We start from the raw sequence: 14975 nt of genomic DNA, 5'->3' as shown, positions 1-14975 counted from the left end.
TAAAATGAAGAGAAATAAGTATTTTCACATAGTAAATGAAAAGGAGAAAAGTTTTGCTTCTTTAGCCAGGGGTAAATGAATCTGCAATAATGTTAACTCTTGGTTTAAAGCCTACAGATGTCTCACACAGCTCATGTTCTGTCTTTGCTGCTGGGACTACCTGTTAGCATGAGGTGCTGCATGGAAATAGGAGTGTGTGTGCTGGGCTGCACTGTTGCTCCTTTCTTCCTAGTATTTACAAGGTCAGGCATTTGCACTCAAGATCTCCAAATATCCCCAATTCTGACAAAGGCATCTTCCTTTTCTCTTGAAGATGATCCTGCACCTGCCTCCTCTCTGGGCTTCCCAGTGCTTTCCTGACTTCTTGCAGACCCATCTGGAGTGCCTTGGAGGTGCTCCATGTAACCTGTCACCTGGATCCTTGTTTTGCTCTCATCCCTTCTGTCATTTATCCTTCACTGCATTAATGAGCAGACCTCAAAGGCCTGTTATTTCTGCTGTGTTTACTTATTTGCTCTTGTATTTGAAGCTATTCTTAGTCTATACCATGATCATGTCAGTATTTCTAATTACTTCTGTGACTCACCAAGCTTGAATTCCCCTGATGTGTGGGGCAACTTTGCTCCAGTCCACAGTGTATCGCTGGACTAGTTTGTTGGTGGACCAAACAGCCACCTGCTTTGCCAAGGTGTGTGAGAACATGTGTTTCTGCTGCAGGTTTGCAGATCACTCCTGGGGACCTGGGAGAAGTACCTACTAAATTGTGTGAGTGAGCCAGGCTTATCTTTCTTATAATGTACTGATAAAAATGGTGTAATATGTTTGAATGGTGTCATAAGTGTGAGAAACAGGTGGTGGTAAGTTTGAGAAATAGTTGGTGGTAAGTTTGAGAAATAGTTGAGTTGTGAATTAAGCTTATGACTTAACCGTTATTGATGTTATCGATCAACTAGAGGATCATGGAAAATTCCAGCTTTACGTTTGGTGTGGGCAGTGCTATGTATTGGAAAGCAGTTGCTTTTCACTCACTTGGTAAGACCTTTGCTGGCCTTTGTATCCTACATCAATGAAAATACAGACATTTACAATTGGAGAGAGTAGAGGGAGGAAGAGGAAAGCTACATGGAAAAATACTTCATAAATGAGTTGTAGAGGATCAGTAGGGAAGAAGGAGAGCAACATCTCTTTAAATGAATGGTTTGAATGACTGCAGCTTTTCCTTCACTCCAATTTACTCAAGCTGTGCAAAACAGCTCTAGATAAAGCATATTCTCATTATGTTTTTTGCTGATTAGAGAAAGCAAAAAAAACCTTTAGGTGGCTTAGGGCTGTACTGAGGATATACACAGGTCTTGGGAGATGCTCTTGTTCAGGCTATGAATTATGATGGAAACATCTGACACTATGCCTGTATCTTCTAAATATACCCTCTAAACTCAAACAGTTTGAACAAAAAGAAAATTAGATGGATACTGTCAAACATCTCCTTTGCTAAAAAGGCTGCTTTTGGACTTTAAATTCCCAGATTTGTGTACAGTCTCAATGGATTCAGCAGTAAGTCTTCAAGGTGGCATGGAATCTTTGTTCTATATATAGGAAAAATGTACTTCTACTGCAGTATTGATTGCTGTCCTTTTCCATGTAAATTATACTAGTTTAAGGTTACATACATATAGAAATAAAATATGCTTGTAAATCTGTCTTTCTACCTACGTTCAGCTAAGAATGATTGTTTTGCAAGCTAACCACGCGTGTTTCCCTTTGTTTAGATTTTAATGTTTCAACGGGCAGATAAAATTGAGCATGAATTTAAGAACCTTCTGAACTGGAGCTTTGATCCCTTCCTTTTAGAAACCTATCATTTTTTATGCGCAGATTTGCTGAGATGTGATCCATTAGGACACAGGCTATGATTCTGAATTGATTTCATTACGATATAGAAAATTCAACAGATTGTTGCAAACTTAGTCTTTGCAAAACGCCCAGATGTACATGTCCATGAAATCACTTGAAATACTTTTTGTTCTGCCATCTTTCAGGGTGGAGCATGACAGCAATTTTCAAGGAAAAGTTGCTTTCAGACTATGCTTCTGTCTGAAGATGAATGGGATGATAGAACTTCAGAGTCCAGAAGACACACTTTAGCTGTATATTTTTAGCAAACTTTCACTGTAGCAGCGCTAAAAGCATGCCATTACATGACTGTTAGGTAGAGAAGTGCAAAATTTAGCCAGGTTTTCCGTGAGTTGTGGGCAGTGAGCGGGGCTTGGCAAGGTAATGAGAGCTAATGTTAGATGAGAGCTGTTGAGACAAACCAACATATGTTGGCTGCTATCTGGCTTCATCTCTCAGCTTCATTAGCTAAGCTATGTGGGAAAATGCCAGTTGTTTGCAGCCTGATTCAGGAAGGTATTCAAGCACATGAAGAGTCCTGCTGATTTCAGGGTTTGAAGTGAGGTGTGTATTTAACTGCAAGTTTTGGATGAAAAATCCCCCAGTGGTGTATTTCACTGAGCAAAACATCAAAGCCCCTCATTCTTACTGTGGTATCAAAATGAAGGAGCCTATGTGCTGATAGAGCATGGATGGTTGGACGTATATTTTGTTTCAGCATACATATTTTATCGGAAGCACCTCGCAAAGAAACTGTTTTTATTTTCAGTGTAAACCCTAAAGCGGAAAAGTGGAAGTGTGCAAATACCTTCTGTGATACTTAATAACGGTTGCATGCAACTTTTAGAGTTTCTTAATGAACTTTTTCTCTGCTAACAGAGTCCTTGTGTAACTGCTGGCCATGAGCACCATGTTATAAGAACTGACAAATGAAATGCCAAATAATACGTTAATTACCTCTTGTTGAAATGTGTCATTGTGACCTTTTTCTGTGTGGCACAAACCATTTATTTTTTGCAGTGTCTAAGATAAGTTATTTAAATGCATTATGAAATCTATGCAGGGCCTATTCCTGAAAGCTTTTGTGAACCAAATATTCTCATTGCTGCAGTACAGGTCTACAGCCTAATCCTTGACAGGTGTGATTTGGCCTTGGGTTACATCAGCTCTGCCAGCTATCCAAGCCTAGTTTTGTGCACAGACTGTCAGTGGGACTAATTGAAGGGACACATCTTTACAGAATCAGGCTGAAGAGTTGCTCTGTGGTGTTTGTTTCTGAGGATACAGTTAGGACACAGTTAGGCGAATATTTGCAAGATACACTTAGGTGTCCTCAAAAGACACAATTAGGCCAAGCTGTTGAAAACAGTATGTGAGGGGAAAAAAAGTCTTGCAGATACTCAAACAATTATTAACGTCCTTGTAACTTGCATTATATCCACGTGGGCACTGTGATGAGCCCTCAGCAAGACAGCCTCTCCCACAGTTCCCTACAGTTCCCTGGGATCTTTAAAAGTATCCTCAAGAGAACATGTTGGTGTTTGTGGGCTGGAAGAATTGAGTCAGGGATTCAAAAATGACACACTTGCAGCATGGCAAATGGGTAGGACCTCCAGAAATTACAGTGATTATAGTTTTGCTTTTAAGCCATCCTTGTCTGTTGCTGGTTCTCCAGTCTTTTTATTCTTGTTGCTGTCCCCCTGGAAGCTTTCAAATATGCCTACATCTTTCTTAGGCACTGATACCCCAAATGAAAGTCAGTAACGTGCTTCCCAGGTCTTGCCAATGGCCTCCCTTTTAGTACCTCAAATTGTAGAATCATAGAATAGTTAGGGTTGGAAAGGACCTTAACATCATCTAGTTCCAAACCCCCACCCCCCCCCCCCCCCAAGACTAAGACTGGCTAATTTTTTTATTTCATCATCACACACTTGATTCATATTTGGCTTGTGAGGCAGTATAACAATGTTTTGTGCACAAGTACTGCCTAATGAGAGGTTCCCTCTTATAGACTGCGATACAGTACACAATATACCATAGTACAGTACACAGTCCGTACTAAATTGAGAACAGTAAGCTGAGCATCTCAATAACATATTAACTCTTTGCAGTTCTGACCTGTGTGAGATGACTAAGGCCTCACAACCAGCATTAAGTTTTCTGATTTCATACTTGCATGTAGTGTCAGAAAAATATTGAACATGTAGAGAAAGTAAAGAGCAAAATATCAAACAGAGCAGGTGAAGCCATCGGAATCCTTCACTGAGAAGTGAAACTGGCAGGGAATTGGAAGAAATGACTGCAAAGCCTCAGAATTTTCTAGAGTGCTGCCTAGAAATGGCAGGGTGAGCGGTCCCTTAGTCTTCCAGAAACAGCAAGTCCCATGGTACTGGTGGTACTGATCAGTAACACTTTCTTGTGGAAACATGAAGTAGACCACAAACTTCTTAACAAAGACATCTAGAAATGTCAAGAATGCTTCAATTGACAACAGAATGTCACTTGGAAAAAAGCACATCTTGACACCAAAGCAGATGGCAGAGGAGACAATTGAGCATTATGCCACATAGCTGCACAATAAATAAGTGAAGCTGTATGAATTTGAACAGCTACCAGCCTAGTTAGTGACTTAATAAGTTGTTTTCTAACATATCATAAGGTGAAAACAGGATACAGGAAACTCATCTACTAAGAATAGTTGGGGTTGGCAGGACCTAATGAAACACTGTCCTCTGCTGCTTATAAATTCAGAAGTGATACTCAATCTACCTTTCAAGAAGAAAGCCTAAACTGTTAGAGTTTTAAAAAGGGTGCATGAACAAAATCCTATCTATTCTAACTCTACAAAATGTGCAGCCATTTATATATGGAATATTGCTGCTCATCCCCTCTAATTAATATCTTCCTTACTCTGTTTTCCTATTCATTATTTCTGGTGGATTTAAAAGGATTTACTTGTTATGCACTTCGGGAATGAAATGGGAACTGGGATCTTGAAACAGGAGTGAAAATTTATGTGTGATGGCCTGATTCTCATGTAGTTAGACATCCCTTTGCACTTCTCTGTGTAACAGAATTGTGAAGCAAATGTGAATGTAATCTATATAGCCAATGAGATGCAAAATAGATTTTGTATCAAAAAGCATCAAGGCTGAAAATGGCTTTGCTCCTTAGGACGTGAGCATAAATGAATTAATTTCTTCTCACATATGCACTGTTATAATGAGCCAGAATTCAACTGGAGGCAGTTAGAATTAGAAATTAGTGTATTTACATACTCAGAAACTTAGTGTGAAAAGAAAATGAGATCCACCTAGTTCCTCATTCATTTCCAGGTTTCTTCCTATTAGTTACCTTTATTTTAGAAAATACTTTGTAAAGCATGATTAGTCTTTATAGAATACTAAAATCTCTCTGATTTTATTAAAAACTACCTTGAGTTTCATTTGCACAATAATTCATTTATTGTGAAGAATTATTGAGAAGTGTTTGACAGTGAAGATCTCTAAATACTTAAAATTCAAGTGCTGCAGAGGGTCTCATCCCATTAGAAAGCAATCAACCATCTTGAGACAGGTTAATAAAAGCATCTTAAACTCATCATCAAAAGGCACTCTTGACCTCCATTGTCAGGCACAGGACTCCTAATGATTCATTGATCACATTTTCTCTGTTCCAGAAAAATATCATGAGCCTAAAGGTTTCAAGATATCTAACATAAGAGATTTTTTTTCCTGCTTCACAACTACATTTGACAGATGACCTTTAGTCTTTCTTTCACATTAGTGAGATATTTAACAAAGATAATGCAGATACATTTTTCACAATTATCTGATGCACATGCTCACAGAATCCTCTATTTGGTACCACACAGTAAACAGATAAAGAGTCTTGCTTCTGTAAATGCCTTCATTATATATAAGTGCCCTGCTTTCTGCTTTCCTCTTCCAGTACCATCACAAGGTTTAAAAGCCTCTGAATGATTCTGTGATTCTATGAATGCATAGTTAACCTGATGCTGTTTCAGAGGGAGATTGGTGCAGGTGTAGGTACACAGGAGGTTTTCAGGAGGGATGTGTAGTCTGTTTACATCCCTTCCATCCAGTGTGCCAACAACTGCACTTGCGTTTTCAAAGTACCAAGAGGTCCCATGTACTCAGTGTTTGGGTTTATTCCTCTGCTGTTCTGCAGTTCAAGGGGCAGACTGTGGCTCTCCTTTCCATCCTGAGCTCACCTGAATTTTCCTGGCATGCGTACAGATAACAGGCGATCCGGGACATTGAGGACATTCGCAGCCAAATGTTCACCCAGGGTCCTGGGTAGATTTGCACAGTCTGTGCAGAAATGCTTGCTGTCTGTGCCAGAGCTAGCAGCTGAAGGTGACTCAAGTGTGCCTGGAAGAACTGCAATCACACCTCTGGATCATGGAAATATTCCAATTTTCAGTGCTTCTTCAGCCCTGGCAAGTGCCTCCTGCCTAATTCAGGTCAGAGGTGTGGAGGGCACAAAAGTGTTGGAAGAGCTGTGTCACCCCAGAGCTCCCCACTGGTATGTCAGAGGTCCTCACTGCACATCCCCACTCTGGTTTGCAGGTAAAACCTGAAGTTATTCCACTGAAGTTAACAAGTTTGAGAAATGTGGCCTTTTCTGTCTGAAGAATGTTTTCTGCTGGATAGAAGGGGGCAAGGGAAGTTGTCCTGTTGGGGTGAGCCGGCACCCCTGAGCTCTGCAGGTGAGAACTGGGAGGGAAGCGAGAAGTAGGCAGGGAGCATCACAGAACAGCTGGCAGAACACAGTGAGCTCAAGGTCATTTGGCTGTTGGCCCAAATCCGTCCAAAAATACTGAAAGCCAGCAATTAGTCAGGCTGGCAGCCCAGAAAAGAGGAAAGTAGCTGAGCCATGCCATTGTTCAGCAAGGGTCTGCATATTCTGCTAGCACCCTCTGGAAGGCCACCATGGACATAAACTGGGATCATCACCGTTCATGGCCTAACTCATCAGCGTGAATTGAAATCAGCATCATTTTACTTGAATACCTGCCTGAAAACATATTCAAAAGTAAATTCTTGGATGGATCATGAATTCCTAGTAACTTTTCAACTTCTCTTGGGAAGAAGAGGTGGATGACTAAAAATAGCAATGCTTTGATGCAAGATGCCTGTTAAAAGCAGGAAGTACAAGCTCTGGACAGAAGCTTTTCGTGACACTGAGGCTCATACAAGGTTCAATCAATTCTGAGACAGCTGAAACTTTCTTCCCCCCTCTATTAATAAACACAAATGTGTGGAAAATTACCCTAATCTTCTTCCAAAAAGGATGTGCCTCCAGAATCACTTCCAGAACCAGGGACCTCAGAATTCTGCTGCCATATTTAGAGGCGATAAAAACAGTCCTTGAATTTCTGACCGAAATCCAAATATAGTCTATTTCTTTCTGCCAACTGAAAATGTACCTTTTTATTTCATTCAGTTTTGTTTAAATTGAACTTTATTCCAAACTTTTCATTCTATAAATGTCTCTTTCACTATAATTATTTAAATAAAGTGGGAAAGTGCCCAATTTAGTGAACTGAATTAGTATGCTGCTTAATGTGCCTGCTATTGTCATTCTACTAGGGCTTGTGCTCTGTTTCTATTAAGGCTTCTCCCTGATTTCAGCAAGATTTACACAGGAGCTGAACCCAGCCTGTGGAGGGCAGATTACCACAGGCAGTTGTATTTGGCAAATTTGAAGTAGACATAGTAGCTGTTTCTACATTATTTATCAAAGTCTTCACAGTGGGGGGAATACACTGATTGCTACTTGTCCAAGACATTGGCTTTATGGCTAGAAACTGGCTGTGCATGTCAGTGATACCCTGGGACATCTTAGTCTACCTGTCTTGTGTATTGTGTGCCAGGTCCTGGTTTCCCAAGCATTCAGCTGATCTCCAGCTTGGCAGTATGTCAGCTTTTGTCTGATGGGCACCTCTCTTTGAGAAGTGGGAAACACAGAGCTCAGAGTATGTCAAGAAGCAGATGAGACCATGCAGGAGTCTGGGGGACATTACTGTGGTTTTAACCTCAACTAAGTAGGTGTCTACACTATAGATGTCCATACAGAGCTGGTTGTTTAGGCTCCTTTTAGAGTCAGTGGAGAGAAACAAGAAACACTAGATATTCTGGATATCTCCTTTGAGACAAGGCAAAGCTTCCCCTAGGAGTGCCTTTTTCTCTCAAGTAAACTTAGTGGCAATTTGAGTAACTCAAGTATAGCCCTTATGTAGGTGTCACAGGTAGGTGAGAGGATTCTCTCTTTCTTGTGTGGGACCTTGACAGGTAGAGACCATTCCAGGTATTACATATATATTCCTTATCCAGAATCTTTTTTCCTTCTTGTTTCCTTCTTTTTATCTCCTCTGAAGAGTTATTTTTTTTCCTCCTCCACTCTTTTTTCCTGTTTCTTTTCTTCTGTTGCTTACATTTTTAGTCATAGTCTGTTTTTCTTCTGCACTTGGGTGCTTTGAGATGATGCTGAAGCTATAAATGGGTGTGGTAATCAAAATTCTTAAGGAATTCCTTGAAAATCTTTACTGATTTCTTGAGGGCTAAAGGTGGAAAGCAGGCCAGTCAACTGGCCAGACTCATTTGACTGGCCTTGCTAAACGCTCTCTTCTCGCCCCAACTATGTCTCACCTACTTTCAATTCTTTGACCTGAGATACCAGATGCAGCTGGTCATCCAACCTGTAATGTCAAGAAGTGGTTGTGCACGGCAGTGAGACTGGTGTTATCCAGTGGATCCTGTGCTCAGAGATCCTACTCCAGGCAATCCTCTGTGCTACTTGGTAGCCTCTCATGGCAGCTGCATGTATTTCATCCAGCGCCAGGAGACTCATGCGCTGGGACATTCACGGTGCAGTGATAATACAGATAACTTCTTTAGGGGCTGTGTGTTACCAAAAGAGGGTTGTGGTGCCATTTTCTTCCCCTGCCTCCGTGGCTGTGGAACCCTGCCACTCCCATGTGCCACTGGCACTTGCCTGACCTCAGGTGACCGGCAGAAAATCGCACTAGAAATGAACAAGTTTTCTTGTGAGGGAAAGAAGAGAGGTGGCAATTTCTATTCTTTGTTCTCTTTGAAACTACAGGCTTTCAGGTACAGCAGCCTATGCTCTGGGTACAGTATAAAAGCAGTAGATAACGTCTTTAAAATGTCTGTGAAGAGGTAGTCAACAGTGATCCAGTCCAGCTCCCTCAGAAATTTCCTGTTGGTTTCAGTGACTCAGGATTTAAAGCTGTTTACTTGCTGCTCTGTTTCTATAGTGCTGTCAATATTCTCTTGCTTATTCTGCATGGTCAAAGACAAAGATACTGTAAATATTTCAGTATAACATTAAAACCAGGGTGCTCCTTGCACTAGAAAGCACTTATACAGCTATGCTTTATGTATATCTATTACACCAGGCTGCACCCTGCTCCCCACGCATGCTACCAAAATTCAGGAGTGATTCCCAAAACACCTGTAGGTCAGCTCTGTGGATCCATCCATCACAGGAATGGGGAGGGAGTAAAAGTCTCCAATATCTTTTGCTCTGTACTCCTGCAGACTTTGAGGGAGAAACTCAGTATGGCCTCCCTGAGGGCTTTGGATGTCCCGACCTGCATGAAGGGGAAGCCAGATTGTGTCACTGTCCTTGTAGCTGTAGCCAGGTCCTGTTAGGCGAGAAGGGGTGACTAGTTTAAGGTATTTGGCCAAAGCCCCTTCACTTGTCCCCAGTAGACCTGATCCTGCCTGATGGCTGAGGCACAGCGTTCCCAGCTCACTGTTGCAGTTGCTTCTCATTAGAGAATTCACCGGATTACTTGTTGGAAATGAGCTAGGAGTGTAATCCCAGTGAATTTGTTCAGAAATGCAAATCAATATTCACAGCAGGTTTGTTGTTTCTTTGGGGGGGGTAGTGACATTTGTTCAACTGTATTCCTTACACTTGAGCTATAAAAAGAAGCAAATTAAGGCTCAATGTGAAGCTACATAACATAAAATCGAAAAGTGACAGCAGAAATGTTTCGGTATCCACCCACCACTGTCACAAAGGAATGAAGAATAGTGTCTTGCTTGTTCCAGAAAGACTATCATAGTGATACAGCCTAACAAGCCATAAAGTCCAGTCCTCCTTAAAGCCCTTTACAGTTTTGCAAGTGCTTGTGCTTATGTGCAGCTGTGAGCCAGTCTGCTGGTGATTCATGTGATACTGGAGCTGGGCATGCAGGGGCATCCTCCACCTGGACAGTCTGTCCTGGACTCAGTTCCCTTTCTGGAGTATTTGGGATTTTTCATTGCTTGTTATTATAAAATCAGTTTCCATATGATCAATATTTTTTGTCAATCAGTTATTTTTCCTAGCTCTAACCATGTGATACCTCTCAGAAAAGAGAGATATCTCATTTCATGAAACTGAAATGCCAATCCATGTCATTTTTATAAGTAAGTCTTGTTTCATTAGCATAGGGATATGACCTATCCCAAAGTCTTTGGAAGTAAGTCGATTATTCACGCACACAAAGCCATTTGTCTTCATTTCCTATACCAAAACCAGAGGACAACGTTACTGTCTACCAATTACCACCTTGTATTGCTCTCTGCCTCTCAGGTGGGTTTCAAGTCAATATTTTAATGTTCTAGTTTAGAAATGGTCCCAGCAGTAGTTACAGACGCTATGTGACACATTCTAGTCCACCTTTGCTATTCCTTAAGGGTCAACCTAGTGGACACTGAAGGCAGCTGGAAGTCACTGCAGTTTGCTTTACATCAGGTTAAGTCCTTGGCTGCACCTGAATTGCTGCAGCTATAGCTTGCTTGTGTTCCTCCCAATACAGAAAGACCTTTAGAAGCTGTATGGAAAAACATAAAAGAAGCAAAGATTGTCTTCTGTAGGAGCAGATGTTTTTGTAGGGATGAACCAAATGGTGAGAATTTGCACCCAAGCAGATATTGCTTGTCTGGAAATGCCTGTCAGAGATTTGGTCTAGTTAGGAGCAACCTGAAATGTGTAGTGCTGCTTTGCTTGCGCAGCTGACTGTTCAAACACATCTCAGGCTGCTGATAAAGTTCTGCAGTTTCTTGCCGCATTGACCAAAAAAGTAGAGCTGAGTTGGAGTTCTTCTAAATTAATAACTTTCTAAAACAAAAGTTAATGAAGTTCATAACAATTGAATTCCTCCTTTTTTGAGTATAGCTGCTTTCATATTTGGGATATCCTGTCTTGAGAGCCTCTTCTGTCAGAAAACAAAAGATCTATATACACATATAATTTTTTTCATAATATTAAAACAAATTAGCCATTTTTTATTATTATAATAATTTTGCATTAGATGATTTTTTCTTTTTTTTTTTTCACAGTCATGAGAAAAATCATCCTGGGATGGAATTCTAGAAAAACAATCCAAAGCTGGTAAGTCAAATGCTCTGTTACTGCACCAGACAGAGGGGAAGTAGTAGAAGGAGAAGCCTCTGATGGTGCCATTCATTAAAAGAAAAGTAACTCAAAACCTCACAACATAGCAAATTAACTGTTAGGTACATCTGACTTGATGATTGTATCTGTACTGTGGTCTGGGCCAAAAGAAACCACCACACTGTGTTTGTCCTCCTGTGATTACTTCTGAAGCACTTCAGTACTGTCACATCCCCCTGGCTTTGCTGTTTTCATTACTCCTGACAGAACGTTTGGGTAAATGCAAGAAGAGAGAGGGATAGTATAGCAGTTTGACAGCTCTAATTATGAATATTTAAGAGCTGCTTAAATGCGCTCTCTTTTATCACCTAATTTCCTATCAATGACAGCACTGGAAGCACTTGTCTCATTTTTCAAATCAAAGCTTCCTCAAGCAAAATGCTTGGAGACTGAACAGATTATGCATTCTATTAATCACAGAGGGTGGGAAAAGATCCATCAAGTGCTTCAGATACTTTGAGAGTGCTCCATCCTTGTAGAGCTTTCACTTCCCATTTCTCACAGATGAGTGCATTTGCCTCCTGTGAATGATCTTTGTGATTCTTCCAGAATGGTTTCAGATCTATCTTGCTTCAACAGTACGTCAAATGATGCCTGAATATTTATAAAAAGAGTAAATTCTAATTGGGGTTAGTCATAGATAAGAGGACAGAGTAGTCATATGTTGTTTTGTTAAAGGAGGATAGCTCTCATTCTGCCTTGAGTGGGTCAAGTTTCATTGAAGAAGTGTTACAGTTTATGTGGAAAAGAGTAACTGCTCCAACTTTGAAATTAACTTTCTTGTTTTGAGCCAGAAACAATATTGTTGCCTGATGTTTATTCTGTGATTACTGTTACTTTCTGTACTTCAGATTGACATAAGGTCATGACAGCAAAATGATCCCAATTAGTTTTATTGGAGTTTTGTTCTTTATGCATATACCGAAGGGAAGTGTCTTCTTCTTGCTAGATAACATTAACCAGACTCTTCCCAGCAATTCAATTTAAATTATGCAGGATGAGATTAATTGCTGCAGCTGGAGAAGGGGAATATCTTCAAAGACATGCACACCACACCTGGTAATAGCTAGGCTTGGCCCTACACCTCCTGGGGGACTTCTGATGGCTGAACAGCATGATAACTTCCCCAACTTTATGAAGGAGTCTGTGACTTCAGGACTTGTTCCCTCCTGTTTTGTGCTACAACTTGTGAATTTACATTCCATATGTTACTGAAAGATGACATGAAATGAAACCAGTCAATACTTCACTGAGCAACATCTTGTGGTATTTCCAGTATTACTAGAGGGGAATATCATTCCTCCTGGTGTCATCAAAATTAGGTAGTTTGATGGTATAGCAAGGAGATCTCCAGACTGGAGATGTGTGGGATTCAGCAGAGTGATGTGTTTCTTTGTTTGAAAAGAACGGAGGAGAAAAAGGTTTAGATAGGGAAGCAGAGTGAAAAAAGTAGCTGAAAAGAAATGGTTTGGAAAATGAAGATCGGGTTCAAAACCCCTTCATGTACATAGACATGGCTGGATAAAAATGTCCGCGAGCTCAGAAATACCTAGTCCCACAACTCCCACTGAAATGAGTAAGATCTGCATCCAGTTACCTAAGAGTGAACCTCTTACCAAAGACACCCACAGCTGAAAATTTTGGAGTTTTGTTTTCAGAAAGTGTTGTTTTACATCCTATATTTAGTCTGCATCTTCATGGGTCTAAACTTAGAAATATTTTGGTCCAGCTGCTGAGCTAGAGGGAGCTACCGAAAAATAAAGCTACAAACCTTTTAAATAGAGTTCTGCTATTGTTTCAAACACTTACACCATTGATTATATTTCTAGTTTTCCAGAAAAATCACATTTTGCCCTCTGACAGATTGTTTTAATTTGCTTCTGATGCACAGTCAGTTTTCATAACACAGCAATTTGTTTCTCACCATTTCTCACTGTTTAAGGGAGAATCTGTGTACCATTTTATACTCACATTGCTGTGTGCATTGTTGTTAATACATTCCTTCAGACTGTCTTTAAAAACACCTTGAAACAGAGCTACAGCTTTAATTATGTAAGGCTTTTGTTGGTTTTGTTGAGGGAAGGAAGGCCAGCTAACCAAGAAAAACAGGATGCCCTTTGTTGGAAGGACAAACTATGTCCTGAAAGAACTCCTGGGATTGTGGATTTCCCACTGGGTGACAGGTGAGACTAGAAAGAGGGCAGGTTGCAGCCAAATACTGAATTTGCCCTCAAAGAGAGGAGACAATCCTAACTGCACTTTATGGATTGACAGAAATTAATAGAGACCCTGTGCATTTGGCTGTGAGGGAGAGTATGCTTTCATTTTTCAGTCAAAATTATTAGATTTTGTTAATTGAAATGATTAGGACCCAAGGCATATTCACTGTGCTGTTCAACCCAGTGTAAATGAGCTCACCAAATCATGTGCTCTGCACAGAGTTTAAAGTGGGTCAGAAATAAATGGAATCATTGACCTTTTCCAGTAGATTTCCCTAGGGCAAAGCAGAATGTGCCATGTGCCCGAGTAATCTATTTACTTTTTACAAGGTTCTCTTTTCTGCAGAGGTTTTCAGCAGTCTCCAAACTTTGGTGCCTGAGTCCTTTGGTGCTCATGAGGCAGCCTTGAAGCACTTGGAATACCCTACTGACACAACGCAACTGGCGCTCCTCCAGACCCCGTGAGTGAAATAAGCACAGGCTCACAGAACAGCTGAGGTTGGAAGGGATGTCTGCAAGTCATCTAGTCTGACCCCCAGCTCAAGAAGGTCCACCCTAGACCACATTGCCCAGGACCATATCCAGCTGGCTTTTTAATATCTTCAATGATGGAGACTCCACAACCTCCCTGGGCAACCTGTGCCAGTGCTTGGTCATCCTCACAGTGAAAAAGTGTTTCCTGATGGTCAGAGGGACCCCCCCCGTTTCAGTTTACGCCCATTGCCTCTGGTCCTGGCACTGGCACCACTGAAAAGAGCCTGGCTCCATCCTCATTCTGTCCTCCACCTTTACATCAATCCATGCCAAAAGACTGAGTTGCTGTATTAATCACCTTAACAAACTTCCAGGCTTGATTAGTGGGGTTGTGTGGTGCAGGGAGCAGGAAGAACTATTTCAATAGGCTTTTGATGAGTTGATGTATAAAGAAGCAAATGAATTATGTAATTTTTATGAATTTTTCACTGGAATCCATAGTTACTTGTGGTATAAGAACAAGAACAAAGAACTTTGATACCACAATCCTCTGTGCCAATTAATGTTTGTGGTTTATATCAGGCAGCCATTTGATGAAATAAATAATAGCTGATGCAGAAACTGAAGTGCTGATTTCTTCTCTCTCAGATGAGTGCTCTACACATCTGATTAGATGCTCTCATGTATTCTTTCTGTCTACAGTTTCTTTTCTCTGCCTTCAGAGAGAGCTCTGGAGGAGTGGTATGTAAGGCTTAGAGTACGTCACTGAGCCCAGGTCTCCAACCTGTTGACTGTTGCTTTGACTAAATTATTGGATTAAAATGAGAAAATTGGTCCTTTTTGCTGCTTTTCTGTGGGCCCTTATGTATTAGAGCACACACAGCTTTACTCCTT

At 40.8% G+C, this 14975-nt stretch overlaps 1 long non-coding RNA gene across 1 annotated transcript; it reads left to right on the top strand.

The window, feature by feature from the left end:
- Nucleotides 1-2375: 2375 nt before the first annotated feature.
- On the top strand, nt 2376-14702 carry LOC130608284 (uncharacterized). Its single transcript, XR_008974499.1, has 4 exons — nt 2376-2457; nt 6486-6625; nt 11274-11325; nt 13954-14702. It is a non-coding gene; the product is annotated as an uncharacterized LOC130608284 (long non-coding RNA).
- The last annotated feature ends 273 nt before the right edge of the window (nt 14703-14975 follow it).

The sequence above is a fragment of the Pezoporus wallicus genome, unplaced genomic scaffold (genome assembly GCF_028554395.1).
Source record: "Pezoporus wallicus isolate ANWC-B61680 ecotype Strahan unplaced genomic scaffold, APGP_CSIRO_Pwel_v1 contig_4131, whole genome shotgun sequence".
Taxonomy (NCBI): Eukaryota; Metazoa; Chordata; class Aves; order Psittaciformes; family Psittacidae; genus Pezoporus; species Pezoporus wallicus.
The sequence above is the reverse complement of the archived record's forward strand: the minus strand, read 5'-3'. Positions and strand labels throughout refer to the sequence as shown.